Below are 16969 nucleotides of genomic sequence, written 5' to 3' on the forward strand. Positions count from 1 at the left end.
GGGGCGGGGGCACCCTCACCTGTCTGTGTGCGGGGCTCAGCCTGGGCTCCGCGGCCTCCGCTTGCACCGGAAGTGGACCCAGGCTACCGGTGGGCAAGATAGAGGACTGAGCCCAGGCAGGCACGGCTGGCCAGGTAGGGCACCTGAAGTGCAGATCCGCCAGGCCGGCTGCCGGCCTTGAATACGCGCTGCTAGGCAGTTTCCAAGAAGACGGGATCTGTCCCAAGAGGGGAGGTAGGGCAGGGTGCCAGATGCCTGGTTGGGTGCGGTCTTACAGGAGAGCCACGTTGAGAGGGTGCAGAGCAGCCCCTGTGTTGGCGGGGCTAGGAATTTGGGGTATAGGGTGGGGATGATGTGTGCCATTCCCTGTGGTCTCCCAAAGAACTCGCACCCCCAAGCAAAGGACCCTGCTCCCTCCACCCTTCACTGCATCCCCTGCCTTCCCCAGCACCACCGCCCCTGCCCCCGGAGTGTCCCATGACCTCTCCCCACACCAGGCACCGTCCCTGTTACAGGTACTTATCTCCTGGTGGTTCCAGCCCAAGGGTGGGGGCTGTATCTGACCAGTTAGGATGCCTGGAGCCTTTGTATGAAACCTCAGACTATAATGCAGGCGTGCACAGAGGCCCCTCAAACAGGATTCCCTGCATTCCCTCCCCACCACGCACCCACAGCGCAGCTGCCACACCAGGCCAAGCCTGCTGGAGGACCGCTGTTCCCTCTCCACCTGTCCCTGATCAAGAGTGCACCTCCCACACTGCTGGGTATTTAGTGGGCCTTAGAAGAGCAGCTGGTATTTTCATGGACAAATATTTGCTCTTTTGGGAAGAGTTGAGTGCAAAGGGATGTAGGGTATGCCTTTTCTGTTGTCCTGGAACTGGTGACTAGGATGTAAACTTAAGTCAAAGCAGTTTTTAGAGAGAGCCGCAATATATCTTACCCAAAGATCACTGTTCCCCTACAAAGGCAACACCACCTGGCGGGTGGGGTCCTGGTCCCTCTTTCTGGAGGTTGGGCTTTGCACCCTCCAGCTGGGACAGAGCCCGAAACAGCTCTGAACACGCTCCAACAGGCTTTCCCAGCACAAACTGCCTTTACTTTGAATCTGGCTGAAGGAAGCTGCTGAGAAATCTGGGTAAATCTTCCTGGGTGTAACCATGCCTTTTGTGCTGAATGAAAGAGCGGCTCTCCACATGCTAACAGCTTAGAACTGAATGTGTGTCGAAGCCTTCATGCATGTAGCATGTTGGGAACAGCGTTTCATGGTGAGGGGAACTCTATAACTTACATGTGTATGGGGCAGCCCTCACTCCAACAGGGTTTTCCTGCACAAACTGCCTTTATTTCGAAATTGGCTCTTGCTGAGAAATCTTGGTAAGTGTTCTTAAGTGTAGCCATGCCCATTATGCAGGATGAAAGAGCGGCTCTACACTTTTTCACATCTCAGAGATGAATGTGTGTTGAAGCCGTCATTCATGTAGCGTGTTGGGAACACAGAATTTAGTGGTGAGAACTATGTAAATTACATGTCTATGATGAAGCACTCTCTCGAGCCGGGTATTCCAGTGCATACTGCCTTTATTTCGAAACTGGCTTCTCAGAAGCCTGTGGTCTCCACTGCAGGTCTGTCTCCAAACCCAGGGCCAGCATGGTAACTCTGCTCCCCCTGTCTATTCTGGAAGTTCTAGGTGTCCTCCATGGCCCTTCCACCATTATGTTTTTGGAAAACCCCGCAGATGGAATGGGCCTGAGAACAGGAGAGCTGGATGCCAGAAGCCACTGCCCAGTGTGAGGCTCCTGGGAGGGGCATCACCTCTCCGTGGGCTCTGATCTAACCTCCCCTCTCCCCCACCCCCACCCCTCTCCTCCTGCATTTCCTGATTGATCCCTGGATAATGGTCCATACCAGGAATGACCTGGGAGAGGTTTTATGAGTCTTTAAGTGGAAAAAAAAAAAGAAATCTTTAGACAAGTTACTGAAAGTAACTTCCAGCTTTACCGGGAAAGACCTCATTCCAATGTTTAAGGCTAGTTGACAGGGTGTCAAATTGCTTAACCACTCACATCTGAGCAAGTGCTACCTCTCTCTCCAGCTCCCCGCAGCATCCACCTGTGGCAACTTGGCCAAAAGAAGGCAAGAAAGCTCTTTCCCCTCGCCAGCACCAGCGTGGCTTTGGAGTCAGTGGAGGCTGAGAGAAAGAGCCCCGCCCTGAGGTTTGAGGGGCCTCCAGCCACAGCCAGAGGAGCGGGGGTTTTCAGAGTGGCCCAGCAGGGAAACCAGGCAAGGCCACCTGGCCCAAGTCTTCCCTGCCCAGAGAGCCCCATGAACTGCTTTGGGCCACACTCCCCGTTTGGGCCCCCTGCAAAAAGTTACCACGGGAGCCACACCTGAGAAGGCAGAAGGACAGCCCTTTAGCCTGGGGTCCCAGCAGGTGTGTCCTGTGAGACCTGTGGCCACATAAGTTACTTGTCTCTCCAGGTCACTGAAGGGACTGTGCTGGGCATCTTGGTGGTCAGGGACATGGGAACACCTCTAAACTCTGAAGAAGGACAGAGAGACTCTTCCTGGAAGCAAGGATTCCAGGGAGACACCTTGCCCAGAACTGGGGGACTGTGTCCTGAGTAGACCCCTGGGAGGCAATGTGGGGCTGTGGGGTCCTCTTCTGAGAAGGGAGCAGGTGAGTTTTCCGGGGGTGGGGGTCCTGCTTTGTCCATACATGTCCTTGTGTAAGACTCATTTACAAACACCTCCAAGTCCATCTAGGGGTGGCCCCAGAGGTGGGGGTAGAGGAGGAGAGTGAAGGGTGCAGACTTAGGGCCCCCTGAGCCACCCAGGGAGCCAAGGGTCAGTGAGAACATCTTGGGAGTCTAGTGCAGGGGTGGAGGACGAGCACTAAGAACATGCCAAGTCATGCAATAAAGTGACCCATGACCACGAGACACAGGTGGCCGTACACCAAAAGAGGCAGATAGAAATTTAGACCCAGGATCTGAGAACCTTGAGAGGGGCTGGAGGGTCCCAGGAACCCTCAGGAACAGCTCTTCTAGGGGCACAGACATCCCAATACACACATTTCTCATGGAAGCTTTTTGGGGTGCAGAGTGAGTTACCAGGATCCTGAACTTAGTATGGAATCCCACCCCCTTGTTCATCACGGTACCTGGCAATAAATTGCTGTCATTTGTCCCTGGACATGCACAGGGGAGCTGACTGCTGTGGGGGTCACTGCAGGACTAGAATCTTCTGGTGTCTGCTCTGTGACCACAGAAACCCAGGGGGATTTCTCAACGGGAGAACCTGGAGACCATGCCTGCAAGGACCACCCTCATGGGATGGCCAAGGAGCTCGTGGTACCCAGGTCACCAAGTGACGAAGTTGTGAGGTTGCCTGGGGTATCCTGGGGGCATGTAGATTTCTGAGGTCAGCACGTGGGCCCAGCACTGCTGGATGGTCTGCACAAAGAGGGGCCTGCCCTCCTGATGATGGCTCTTAACACCTGCAGGGAAACTGCTCCCAGGGCTCCTGGAGGTCCATATTGAGAGTGTCCTGCCAGCCTTGTGGGGTCACCTTCCCCTGATGCAGAAGCAGACCTCTCTCCCTTGAGGCCCAGGGGACACCTGGCTCAGGTGCCACCTGTGTGCCCTGGACACGCAGAGCCCCAGAGCTCTGGCACAGCCTGGGGTGTGGTGGTGTCCGGGCAAGAAAGGCCCTGGGAAGGGGGTCATTCAAGGGCAGAGGCCACTCTGCAGGGATGCTGGACCTGGCAGCAATGCACTGCTTCAGTACTCCCTTGGGTTGGGTCTCCAACCTGTGGGATGGAAGGGCCACCCCTTCCTGCGGTGCAGTCGGGGGAACTAGATCCATCGTCAAGGTCAGCCCTGAAAATGGAGGCTGCGCTACCTCCATTCCTGGAAAGAAAATCAGTCCCCTCCAGTCCAGGTGATTCAGAAAGTCATTCAGCAATGTTCGGGGCCTCCACTTTAGGCTTTGAATTAGAGCTGAGCGGCTTAGGAGGCCAGATCCCTGTCCGTGGCTCCAGGAGCAGGCTTTCTGCTGGGGGACAGGATCCTCACAAACACCTGTGTCTTTGTGGGACACTCCCCTCTGACAAGCTGGGAGGCAGGGTGCAGTTGTGGGAAATCGTGTTTACATGAGCAGAGGGCCACCATGTGGTGGGGGCACAGGAGACTGTGAGAATGAGTCCCACAGCCTTTCTGGAATCAAAAAACTGGCAAATGTGAAAAAGTACATAATTTGTTTTATTGAACAGGCTGCTTATGTACGTTTGGAGGACCAGGTTCAAGGACTCAGCATCCCTCCAGGACAATAGCCTCAAGAGAAGAACAGACAGAGCAGGAGGAGATCTGGGGTTTCTCCCAGGAATGAGGTGGAACAGGGATTTCTGCAGATTTGCAAGGAGTCCCCGACCACTGAGCATGGGGTTACAGCCCCACGAGCCCCTGTCATGTTTGGCTTGGGCTCTGGTTCTGGCCTGCTCATGTATTCTTCCAGCAGAGTTCCAGAAACTCAGAGGGTGGAATTAGAGGGGCTGCGTTTGGAACCTAGTGAGGAGTTGGAGGGTCCTTTATATTGAGTCCCTTCATCCTAATCACCGTAGCTGAAGCCCAACACCCCCCAGGCCCCCATGGTTGCCGTGGAGGGAGAACAAGCCTGGCAGGCGACCTAGGGGTCCCACTACTGTGTCCTTCCCTTGTCTTCGTTCCCTTTCACCCCGGAAGGTGTGATTGTCTCGTGTCATGGTGGCTTCCACAATGTCCCTCCCAGTAATCTCTCTTCTCCATCAGGTGGGGTTCCCAACCCCGCTCAGCCTTCTCTGCATGGATGCTGAAGGACCAGGCCCACCTGAAGTTCTGAGCTCGAGCAGTAAGGTGGAAACAAAGAAACCAATGGAAAAAAGAAGCAAGTGATTGTGGCAAAGCTCCCCACCACAGAGAAGCTGCCCTGAGTGGAAGGGAGAGTGTGGGCATGCCCGTTTGTTTCCTATCTTCCAGTGCTCTTAGCTTTCTTATTGCCTACCTGCATGGTTACAACAAAATGATCTGCAAAACTGAAAATATTTACTCTCTCGCTTTTACAGAAAAGGCTGGCCAGCCCCTGGTCCGGTACCAGGCAAGAGATTGGAGTTCCTTTCCAGTTTGGAAACATCTTGGCAGGCCCAGGTTTGCAAAGGTCTTTAAGAGTAGTTACGGAGTTTTGCTTTTAAACTTTTTTACGGCTGTATATACTTGTGAGATGTGGTTGTGATGTATAATTCTGAGTCGGGATTTTCTCAAACTGTTTCTCACTTCTTATACCAGACATTCCTAAATTCCAAGTGGAACTGCATATTAAGGAAGCCATGGAATTTAGCAAAAGGATACAGATCTCATTTCCTTTTAAGCATCGATGTACCTCCATCATGGCAGTATTTGTTATGTGTTATTGATAGGGGAACTAAGTAGTAAACAGATTAATAGAAAATAGGGGATTTTAGGTACACAGGTTCATCTTTTCAACATTGTTTGTAATATTTGCAGTTTAAGATGACCATTCCTGAGAAACAGGCAGCCTCTTAGAATGAAATAGCATTTCCTCTGAACCATAATTAATTTTTATTTTGTAGACAGCAGGAAGGGTAATAACACGTCACACATTTGGGGACGTCAAAGAGAAAATGTAACTTTCTGGGAGCGCACTCCCCCGCCTCCCCCTGCCCTTTTTACTGTCCCATTCTCCCTGGAAGGCTCTTTCTTATCTTCTGCTCATGGCTCCAGTAACTCTTTCTTCCTCCTTGTTCCTCAGCTGGTAAGGTTAGTTTTCTACTTTGAACAAGCAAACAAGCCAACAGAAGAGAAATTTCACAAGCAACTCCCAGCACATCCGCTCGCCTTCTGATGTCTGTGACCTCACTCTCGGTGCCCCACCGCTTATTAAAAGTGGCATCGAAAGCCAGTTCCTCCAAAAGTCCCCGAGGCCCCATCCCTCCCATCTTCTCTGGGTTGTCACTCCCAAAACCATCCTCTCTTTCACTGCCTCATCTATTTTGTTCTCCTGCTAGTTGGCACCATCAGTATATAAACGTCCATCCTCTTAAACCAACAGCACTCCTTGACCCTAATTCACCCCCACCAATTGCCACCCTGTGTCTTTGCAGCAAATCTTTAAGGAGTTGTTTAAACTCACTGTCTGCATCTTCTCTTGAGCCATCCCATTTTACACCCATTCTGGCTTTTCGCCTGATCCCTCGCTCTATGGAAACTGCCCTGTCAAGGCCATCAGTGACCCCATGTTGCTAAATATAGTGGTCAATTTTGACTCCTCATCATGCTTGGCCCCTCGGCAGCATTTGACCCAGTTCTTCCATCCCTCCTACCCCGTGTTCCTGCTTCACTCAACCTCCAGCCCATCTCTCTGTCTGTTTCTGCTTTTGGCCTGCTGGCTGGTCCTTTGCCAATGTCTCCTGTTTTTTCCAAACATATACTGTGGGTGTTCCCCAGGGTGGGTTCCTGGGCCTCTCCTCTCTCTCTCTGCTATTCCTTTGGTGGAAGCAACCCAGCCTTGGAAATTGGTATGCCATCAATTTCTCGATTTCTCCAAAATTCCCTGATTTCCCCTTTCCATCTGAGCCTTTATCCCTGAGACTCACATCACATTCTTTTCCTTTCATTCATCTTGCTTTCACATTCATACATATGTTCTACTATGAAATTACTTTTCCAAATTTTGAATCAGTACATATATATCATGTAAAATGCTCAAATATGTATTATTTCCACTAAGATGCTAATTCTACCTTAGAACATTTCTGCACTTCTGTATTTATGTGAATAAAGCGAATAGTATTTCTACAAGCCTCATAGTTAAACACTGTTAGTTTGGGGCTATTATGTAACATGAAATAATGGTACATCAACATAGTCGTTTTTCATTTATTTTTATGTAACACCGAGATGAGGTTTTTGCCCTGAAGACTGGTTTTATTGAAATTTTACCTACGTTACGGACAGTCAGTTTATGTGAAAGCCCTCATTTCTCCCCTTTTTGATATATGCTCCATTTGGCTATATATAACATATAACTTGGCATGAAACAAAATTCCCAAATCATTCACATAATACAATTAATATGTTTAATTATATTTTTTAAATGTTAAAAAGAAAAAGAAAACAGATTCCTCTACCTATTAGGCACTTCTGTGGCAATATGTAACACACCCCTTAACCATGACATTGAAGAACTGAGCTGATACCAGCCCCTTTCCACCTGCTCAGCCCCACCTTTTCCCATCCCCTTTCCCATCTGGAGAGGACATCCCTCCCATTGTCCAGGCCCAGATGTTGGAACCATGTCCTTTCTCTCTCTTTCTTTTACACTCACAGACAGCAAATCCAGCTTGTTAGAAAATTCTGGATATTCTGTCTTAATTAAATACCTGCTCTCTGCTCCCCGCCCTCCTAAGAGCCACCTTCAGCCTTTCCTGGATACCAATAGCCTTCTGTTTCCATCTTTGCTTTCCTACAATCTCTCATCCACACAGAGTCAGAGGGAGCCTGTAAAAACATACATTGGGGGTGGTGGGTGTTGCTCAGTGGTAGGGCGCATGCTTAGCATGCTTGAGATCCTGGGTTCAATCACCAGCACATTCATTAAAATAAATAAATTACTTCCCCCCAAAAAACACAAACACAAAAGCATAAGTTGGACTACATCACCCCTCCCCTCAAAACTCACTAAATGGGTCACCATGTCATTAGGAGCCAAAGTCGTCACAAAGGCCTCAGGACCCGGCGTGCTCTGCCTCTCTGCCCACACTCTCCCCCTCACTCTGGGGGCCTCTGGCTCCGGCTCTTCCTTCTTCCTCCGGATCTATTCTGCTTCAAGTTCATTACTCCGTGAGATCTGCCAGGATTGCCTTATTCTCTCCTGCCTGCCTCCCACCCCACCGCCATCACCCGAGTTTGCTCATATCACTCTTTTTTAAAAATTTATCCAAACTCTTGCTACCCCAACATGCTGCCTGTTTCCTCTGCTAAAATTCTGAGCCCCCAGTGATGGGGAGTCATGTCTATTTTGTTGACTGATAAAGCCCGAGAGCCTTGGGAACGGTCTAGTTAGGAGATTCCCGTATGTAGTAGGAGCTTATACACATTTGCTGAATGAATGTAGATGCCCTGGTCCAATCCGATGGAGCACTTCTGTGACGTGCTCAAAGAATAACTCTCCTTTCCACCTGAGAGGGGGTGACAACTTCCCTGGTGATTAAAGGCAAGAATTTTTTGCTTTATGCTGTTAACCTTAGGCGGGGAGACTGGGGGATCTTCATATATATTTTTAAATTTGGTTCACTCTGCAGTTGGTCTTTGGTCTCTGTATAATTTTGAGAAACTCTTTATGAGTGATCATTCTTTGATCAGATTGAACAGGTTCCAGGGGGAAGGACCAAGCCTGTCCCATCAGCCATTCTATGTGTCTTGTCCTGGGACCCAGTGGATGCTCAGCATGTAAGTGAACCGACAGGAGTGAGTGAAGAGATGGGAGCATCTCATTATTGTGGCGGATCTCTGTCCAATGCCTTGAGATTTGGGGAAGGGTTTACGAGTGCAGAAGGGAGAGGTCAGTTCCTCTGTGCTTTTCCTGAGTGCCCTGGCCTTACCCATTCCCCCAGCCCCCTCTGGGCAGCCAAGCCAAGGAGCTGGGCCACCAGGGGTTGTGCTGATCAATAATCCACCTTCACCCCAATTCCGGGGGTAGGTACACATGGTTGTAGACACTGGAGTCAGGTCCTTGGAGGAATTCCTCACCGAACTATGTTTTGGACCTTTTATTTTTCTCTAGAACCTCCAGCTGAAGAAGATTGTTTTAGACACATGAAAGTTGAGGACACCTTCTGTCCCCTCGCAACCCAGGTGGGGCTGGGAGTCTGCTGTTTCTATAGCCGGTGGGCTCGTGTTGATTTGGGCATCCCTGTGCCTGAATTCCTGCAGTACACTCGGTGGTAAGGTTGGGGGTGCCTGGCAGGGAGGGAAGCGGGTTGGGAGACTGTACAGCTGGGCTGATGTTAACCTGGGGTGAGCGGGAGCTTGCTGATGCATGGCATCTCGGGGCAGGGAACTCTCCACACTCAAGAGGGGTTCCCACTCCTGCAGGGTCCCTTTGATCAGGGTGCTGGGCTGTCAGGGGACCACAGGGGTCCCAGTGAGGATTAGGGTGCCTTCAGGCAATGGGAAGTGTGGGGTCCAGTGGCAATTGAATTAACTGTGCACCCAAACCCAGCCCCCACCTCTTTCAGCCTGTTTCCTAATCTGCAAAACTGGAATGTTATTAAACATCTCACGGGGTCATTGATGGGCTGGGACAGACTAGACAGTCAGGAGCTGGAATTCCTCTGTCCCCTGATTGTTTGCCTTCTTTCTGACTATTTGCTCTCACAAGCTCAGTCTCTCTGTCTCTCGCTCTTTCACTTCTAAGTGTCTCTCATGCTCTGGTTTCATTTGATTTCCAACCACCGCCCCTCCCCTCCGCCAAACTCCAGATGAGTGAACTTGATTTCTATGTGTCAGTTCCAAATTCCCAGGAAAGATGCTCTGTCACCCTCTGGATCTGCTGTCCAACCCATGAGTTGTGGCCAGAGGAGCGAGTCCTGGGACCAGCAGAGGGTCTCTGCCGAGCCCCCAGCCACCACTGTGGGAGCACATAGCTCTCCGTGGAGGAAGTACTGGCTGTGACCTTGTGTCACTAAGTGTGAATTTATGTCTTCTCTTGAACCACCTTCATCCTCCTAAACAAAGATGAAAATTAAACACTCCCGGGATTTGTGTCATGGAACACTCAGGTTGGGGGCTAATGGGGCTGGAATTTCTGCTGTATTTAAGGGGCTACACTGAATCCCCAACGAGAGCCTACAAAGGGAACAGCACCGGCCCCACCCGGCACTTAGGGCGCTGAGTCTGCGTGACGGTGAGCCAGGCTTCTGACCACAGCTCAGGGTCTGGTCTGACCAATTAGCCTTTGAAACCAACCAGCTTTGGATTCCTCAATCCCACCCTGAGGTTTTACCTGAACCATCAGCTTCTGTATCTCTGAAGACAGATGCTGAGGACCCTTCACGTAAGCCGTTTGCACAGCCCTGTTCAGGCCTTTGTGCTGCACGGTCTGCCCGGCGAGCTGACCGAGGTTGGTATTTTACTGATGTTAGAAGTAGTCTGGTTTCCCGACGTACTGTTTCACTGAACAAGCAACAGAAGCCACTTCTCGCTGATAAAAGCAGAAAAGGGACATAATTAAAAGATACTGGGAGGGTGTGTGGAGTGGCCAGGACTGGAGCCAACCCAGGAGCTGTAGGAGGTGTTAGGGAGCCCCAGGCACCAGGCTGGGAGGGGTGCTACCGGGCCCCCTGCCACCCCAGAAGGGACCCCCCTCCACCCGACCCTCCACCTCACTCACTGCAGGTTCATGTCCCGGGAGGGCCAGGTCACACTGAAGCCACCAGCACACACCTCAGTTGGGGAGCTGGCCCCGTCTGAGCTGCAGGCGTGCCTGGTGTGGGGAGAGGCCCAGTTAGAGGAAGGCAGTTCCCCTACTGTTCCGAGTTAAGGTGCAAGTCGGTGCCCATCACTCAGGAGAGCCAGGCTGGACGGACCTCATTGTGGTGACTAGGCTGTCTGAGTTCACTTATTACTTTCTATGTTTGAAGGCCCTGGAGGGAGAAAAAGTGAAGGTTCTAGTACTTATTTTGTGTTTCCCACGTACCAGGTGTGGTAAACAAACCACTTCAGACAAGGCCCGGAGCAACCACGTAAATAGGCCACGGAGCAAGTCGTGCAGTCAGGCCTCTGTGGTCCCGAAACCCGTGTCCCCATCGGCTCCATAGTTACCAGTGGAAACTAGGGGGATTTATGGGACTGTGTGCTCCTGTGAGGGCTGGGATATGTGTGTTTAAGTCCACATCTTCAGAAACTCGGCTAGAACCACAGCCACTGATTGCACGGTGGCAGAGGAAGGGAGGATTCCAGCCTCTGGTCCAGCTCGTGTGGAGCTCAGAAGTTCTTCCTCCTGTCCTGAAAATAACACCAGATCTGAGGGAGCTGCAAACCCACTGCTCTTCTTAGATCCCAGAAGACTGAGGGGGAAAGCTGCTTCCAACCCAGAGAGGTTGCAAAGGGAACAGCGGGCAGGCTTGGAGAGTCACAGCTCCCAAGGCAGAACCTGCTTTTGTAAGAACCCCGGGGGCAGGCAGATTTAACAGGTCCCTGAGGCCAGCAGGAGGCTCAGTGTGGGGAAATCAGAGTGTGACAACTCCAGGGGGCCATTCAGAGGGGCCCCATGCTCTTTTTCATGTATTTTACATCCAGGACCGTGTCCTGTTCTCAGAATGAAGGTCAGAGGATAACTCCTCATGCTTCCTGCCTGGAGAGGAGAAAATAACTGTATTGAAATACACCCAGAACATTCTGTTTCATTGGGGGAAGTTGTTTTTTGTTTGTTTTTTTAATGAGAAATTATTTTACCAGAGCCTAACCAACCTGGGAGAAGGGAAATCCCTTCTGTGTCACCCAAATTGGGGTGGGGGGAAAGAGACACACTTGTGGAGGTCACAGCTCAGGGCACAGGCTCAATGAGAACTAATCACAGGACTGCAGATGCCCTGCTCTGTCCCGCTCCCCCAACACCTTACCTCCATGTCAGTAGGGCCCGTGTGTAATAACAGGAATAATACTAACAGAAGTAAATGTCTCAGGAGTGTCTAGGGAAAACCCAAAGACAGCGGGGAGATGAAAACAAGGACACACAGGCTGTTTTAGCCTCTCACACCAATAGCTGTAGCAAACTACACACAGCCCAGCCCCAGTAGATAAACAGACAACCTCACAGAAGAAATTATTTATTTTGGTTCTCTTACCCAGTGCATTCCATGGTGCATCCTCGCCTAGAATTGAGTGGAAGCAAGTCCATCTCAGAAGGGACATAACTGAAGAGGGATGGCTTCCCAGACTCTGAGGGGCAGAGAGAGCACCAGCCTGGGTTAGAGAAAGGTGAGGGGTGGGGTAGGGTGTGGGCTGCCTTCTTCCCCATTTAAGGAACCTTCCTGAGGCCAGCACAGTAGGAGGGAGGGCCATGGGGTGGAAGCAGCCAGACTTCATCCTGAGAACTGTTGGGATGCCTCAAAGGGACCATTCAGGTGCCCAAACTGGGCCCTGATTGAGGGAGCCAGTCGGTCTGACTCAGAGCCCAGGACTGAGGTGGGCTCACAGCAGGCCGGTATTACTTGGCCGGATCCATTTCACTTCTCCGAAGCCCTGTGTAAAACATGAAGCGTGGACGGCCTGGTGAGCACAGCTCTGCCCTCAAGACCGGTTTCAACTCCTCTCTTCCCAGAGAACAGCATCTCTGAACCCGTCCTGGGTGACCTCACAGAGATCACCCTAGTGGCCCAGGCTAGTGACCGGGAACATGTACCTTCCTGCAGGCAACCCCTGACGTCCACTGATGCATCATATACTGGCAAAGAGTGAGTCACTGTGCATTGGTCTAACAGCAGAGACTCTGCCAAAGGCCCAAGAGGTGGTGTGTGGGACATGCAGGGGTGCAGGAGTGTAAGCAGCGCAAAAGTGTAACTGGTGACAGGGGTGCAGGGGCTGTGGAGGGCGCAGGCATTTCAGGGGATGTGGGGGTGGAGGGATGCAGAATTGCAGAGAGTAGCAGGGGTGCAGAGGTGCAGGGAGTGTAGGGATGCAGGGAGGTGCTCAGGGACCTGGCCAGGATAAGAAGGCAAGTGCACATCCTTGCAGTCAGCCTGACCCCGGTAGGCTATTGCAATGCTTTTGGGCGGCGGCGGCGGCGGTGGCGGTTGGGAGGCTGCCCGGGCAAGCCGATCGATTTCTTCTCTTCCCTGCAGCCTGGCCTGGGGTGGTGCTTGGCCGCCGGAGATTCGCCAGATGTTGCACTCCAGGTAAGCTTGCTCCTGGTAGGTGGGGCGGTTAGGTCAGAGGGCGGTGGCAGCGGCAGAGGGGCGGAGCGGGTCTACCCCTGGCGAACGGGTGGAATAGCTGCCTTGTCCCGGCTGCTGGGCCTGGGAGCGGCCTCTTCTTCCCCAGGTCGCCGGACACTCCTGTCCCACTCAGCTTGCTGAGTGCGGAGTGGGGGCGGGGCCGTTAAGGTGCGGGACCCACGGGGGGAGGGAGGCTGCCGCGGGGGAGCCGATCAATTCGCTCCGCTCTCCCCGGAGGCGGAGCCAGGGGCGGCTTCTGCTGCCCTAGAGGCGGGACGCGGGTCTCCAGATGAACTTGCTCCTGGGAGGCGGCGGCGGAGGCGGCAGGGGCAGGGGATGTGTTCCAGGGAGTTGCTCCATTTCTTCTCTCCCCCACGGCCTGGCTTGGGGGCAACGTCTGCCGCCGGAGATTTGCCTGAGGTCCGACTCCAGGTGAGCTTGCTCCTGGGAGATGGGTGCGGTGCGGTCAGGGGGCTGGTAAGGTGGTGGCTGCAGGCATAGGGAGGCTGCCCCGGAGGAGATTGTGGATTAGCTCCATGTCTGCACCGCGTGGCCTGAAGGCGGCCTCTGCTGCTCCAGGTCCCGGGACACCCCTGTCCCACTTTGCCTGCTGGGGGCGGGAGGCAGGGTAGTCAGGGTGCAGGGGTGGCGGTGGTCGGGGGCCTGCAGCGGGGGAGCGGACCATTTGCTCCCATCTTCCCCGCGTCTTGTCCTGGGGGCGGTCGCTGTTGCCCTGTGTTATGAGACGCGTGTATCCTAGTCGGCCTGACCCCGGGAGTTGGACTTGGTACTTTGGGGGTGGTGGCAGCAGCGGCAGGTTTTCCCATGGAACTTGTCCATTTGCTCCCACTTCCCCCCATGGTTTGCCCTGGGGGCGGTCCCTGTTGTCCCAAGTTCGTCGGACGTCCATCTCCAGGTCAGCCTGCTCCCTAGAGAAGGCCACTGTGAGGTCATGGGCAAGAGTGGTGGCTGCTGCGGGGGTAGGGGCTGCCTTGGGGAGCTGGTGGATTGGCTCCCGTCTCCCTGATGGCCTGGTGTGGGAGTGGCCTCTCCTGCCCCAGGTCACCAGACGCACCTGTCCCACTCAGCCTGCTGGGGAAGGGGCGCCCTGGGCGGTGCCTTTAAGGTGCGGGGGTGGCGATGGCGGGGGTAGAAGACCTGCAGCGCGGAGCCTGTCAATTTGCTCTCCTCTTCCCCGTGACCAATCCTGGGGGCGTCCTCTGCTGCCCAAGAAGCCGGATGCCCGTCTCCAGGTCAGCTTGCTCCTGGGAGACGGGCCCGATGTGGTCGAGGGGCAGAGGCAGTTGCGACGGCCGGCTGCCCCGCCTAATGGGGCCACTTCTTCTCCTCTCCCCTGACCTGGCCTGGGGACGTCCTCTCTGGCGCAAGATTCGCCTGACACCCCACACCTGGTCTGATTGCTCCAGGAAGGTGGGCGCGGTGAGATCAGGAGGTGGAGAGGACAGGGGCTGCCCCTGGAGAGCTGGAGGATAAGCTCCAATCTCTCTGCAGGCCTGACGTGGGGGCGGCCTCTGCTGCCCCTCGTTCCCAGGTCACACTTCTCCGGGTCATATTTCCCCGGGGTTGCGGTAGGGTGCGGGGGCGTCGGTGTGTTGGCGGGGGTATGGAGCCTGCCGCTCGGGAGCTGGGGATTTAGCTCCCATCTTTTCCGCAGATTGGCCTGAGGGCAGCCTCTGTTGCTCCAGGTCGCAAAGCAATTTCTCTGACAGCTTAGCCACCGGAGGTGGGCAGGATGGGCTGAGAGGGCTGAGGCATGTACCAAGGCAGCGACGGAGGGGGCTGTCCCTGGCCAGCTGGTCAATTTGTTCCCGTCTCAACCTTTGCTGCCGCAGTTTCGCAGAACGCCCTTCTCCAGTTTATTCTTCTCCAGGGAGGTGGGCGCAGTGCATGCAGCCCGAGGTCTGGGCTCTTCCTTGGGAGGGGCAGAACTCTCTTGTTCTCCTTTGTCTTTATTCTTCAGCGAAGTGGTTACTGGACGCAATTCTTAATTCTGAGAAAGTGTAGCCTGTGTTATGGAAGAGCTGCTGGACAGTGAGGTTTCTGGGTGGATTTTCACATCAGCTGATGCCCCAGGCAGGCAGGAAAGCTATTACTCAGAGCTTCTTAGTCTGGGGTTGGGGATGGCCCCGCCATCCTCACCATGCTTTTTAAAAATGTGTTACTCCCCTCTTTTTCCTAGGTGACATTTTAGGTTATTGGGTCTCAGATTGCTGACACACTCATCCCTGTTCTCAGACATCTTTTAAACTTGGGTGAAGTGATAAGTAGGGGAAGATGATTTACTGAAAGGTAAGAATACTTAAATTCGCATTAAAGCTACATTCTGTCAATCTTTCTAAAATGATTTTCCTCTGATTCTAAATCCACGACCTAGTGAATGTTGTACTCCTGTGTAAATTATTGATCTTCACATCACATTTGTTGAGTGGTCAACGAGATTTGTTAATTAGATTATTCCTGAAAGGAAAAGTTCAGGCTTTTCAGAATTCCTTGTCTGATGTCACCCAGGCAGTCACAGTAGAAGACAGAGCTGATATAAAAATCCCTCAGCTGCCTGAACTGCAAAGCTTCTGGGATTACTGATCCCTGAAATGCAGGTGACTCTTGATGATAATCTGGGGGATGGTTTAAATGATCAGATTCTTCCAGTCCTATAAATGGGTTCCGTGGCCCCAGCCCCGGGAGAACTGGACATAAGGGCCATATCGTGTGTGGTGGGATGGGAAGGCAAGGTGTAAGAGCTGGAATCACTGAGATTCCACACTCGCTAAACACAGACTCCAGAGCCTAATTGTTGTCAGGTTCTGTTCTGGATTTGAGAGTGTGTTCATACATGATTCTTGCCCTTCTGGAGTCACTGCCTGGGTGGAAGTAACCTTTACATAGATCTGTGGAGGATGACATTTAAGTAGATGGGCTGTTATGGTTCTCAATGTGCCCAGGCTTGCTCTTCCAGGCACTCGTGGGACTAACGCGAGTCATGTTATTCACTCATTCACTGATTTATTACCCTTGAATTGATCACTCGTCCCACAGTAAGTGAAACAAGGTAACAGGAAGCTGAGTTTTGTCCCCTCTCCTATCACTGATTGTTTTTCAGTCGGGCGCCCTGCGTATGCATTGTGAAACGGTGGTATTTCGTGCCCAATGGGGCAGCACTGTCAGTTCTGAGAATCAGGGGAGACACATGGGTAGGACAGCACCCTGACACACATGGCACCCCCCATCCCATGAGACAGAATTGTCGATGCTCAGGTGACCCGATGTAGACTGCGGTGCTAAACCTGAGCATGTTTAGTTATCCTGGTGGCTATGAAAATACAGACTACCTGTCGCTACCTCTGGAGACTCTGAGGGTGTGCACCCCAGAATTCTGCATTTTAAGAAGCACTTTAACGAATCCTGATGAAGAGATCTGAGTGTCCCACGGAGAAACACTGGTGTGCGAGGCACCAATATTGAGGATTCTCAGGGAACGATGTCTTTTTAGGATGGTCCATGGGCCCTCACTTTAGACTTTTGCCTTGGGTTTAATTGTATGTGTTCAGAAGTGATGTCTTTCGATTCCAGTGCATGTCAGCATGCTCTGTGCAGGGATTTACTCTCAGTAGATGGCAAAAACTATGATTCTTCAGGTCACCGAGCTACACTGTGAACGATATTTTATTTTGGTTTTCTTTGTAGCAATGCAGAGTCTCCCGAGAAGAGATTTAGACTCAACAGCTTTGTGTCAGACTTTGGAAGACCGCTGCTGCCCAAGGTGTTCTCTGGCAGTGCAATGACGAATCTAGGTCCCTCTTTCACTGCTACATCAATGAAGTGGACCACTTGGACAAGGCCAAAGCTGGTATCCCTACCATAGCCCTTTACAGTGTTATTCGGCTCCAGGAAGCCATCAGATGCAGCAGGTGGCCAGAGGAGGAGCCGAACAGACTCATGAAATGTGACATCCCCAACTT

At 52.5% G+C, this 16969-nt stretch overlaps 1 long non-coding RNA gene across 1 annotated transcript; it reads left to right on the forward strand.

Moving 5' to 3' along the window:
• The first annotated feature begins 1519 nt into the window (after positions 1-1519).
• Positions 1520-16969, forward strand: LOC140694835 (uncharacterized). The gene is made up of 14 exons (XR_012070478.1): positions 1520-1788; positions 2094-2214; positions 2480-2678; positions 4272-4388; positions 4807-4993; positions 5100-5181; positions 8416-8502; positions 8837-8996; positions 10087-10174; positions 11905-12033; positions 12377-12509; positions 12897-12950; positions 15202-15299; positions 16695-16969. It is a non-coding gene; the product is annotated as an uncharacterized lncRNA (long non-coding RNA).

This window comes from Vicugna pacos, unplaced genomic scaffold (assembly GCF_048564905.1).
Source record: "Vicugna pacos unplaced genomic scaffold, VicPac4 scaffold_105, whole genome shotgun sequence".
NCBI classification, from domain to species: domain Eukaryota; kingdom Metazoa; phylum Chordata; class Mammalia; order Artiodactyla; family Camelidae; genus Vicugna; species Vicugna pacos.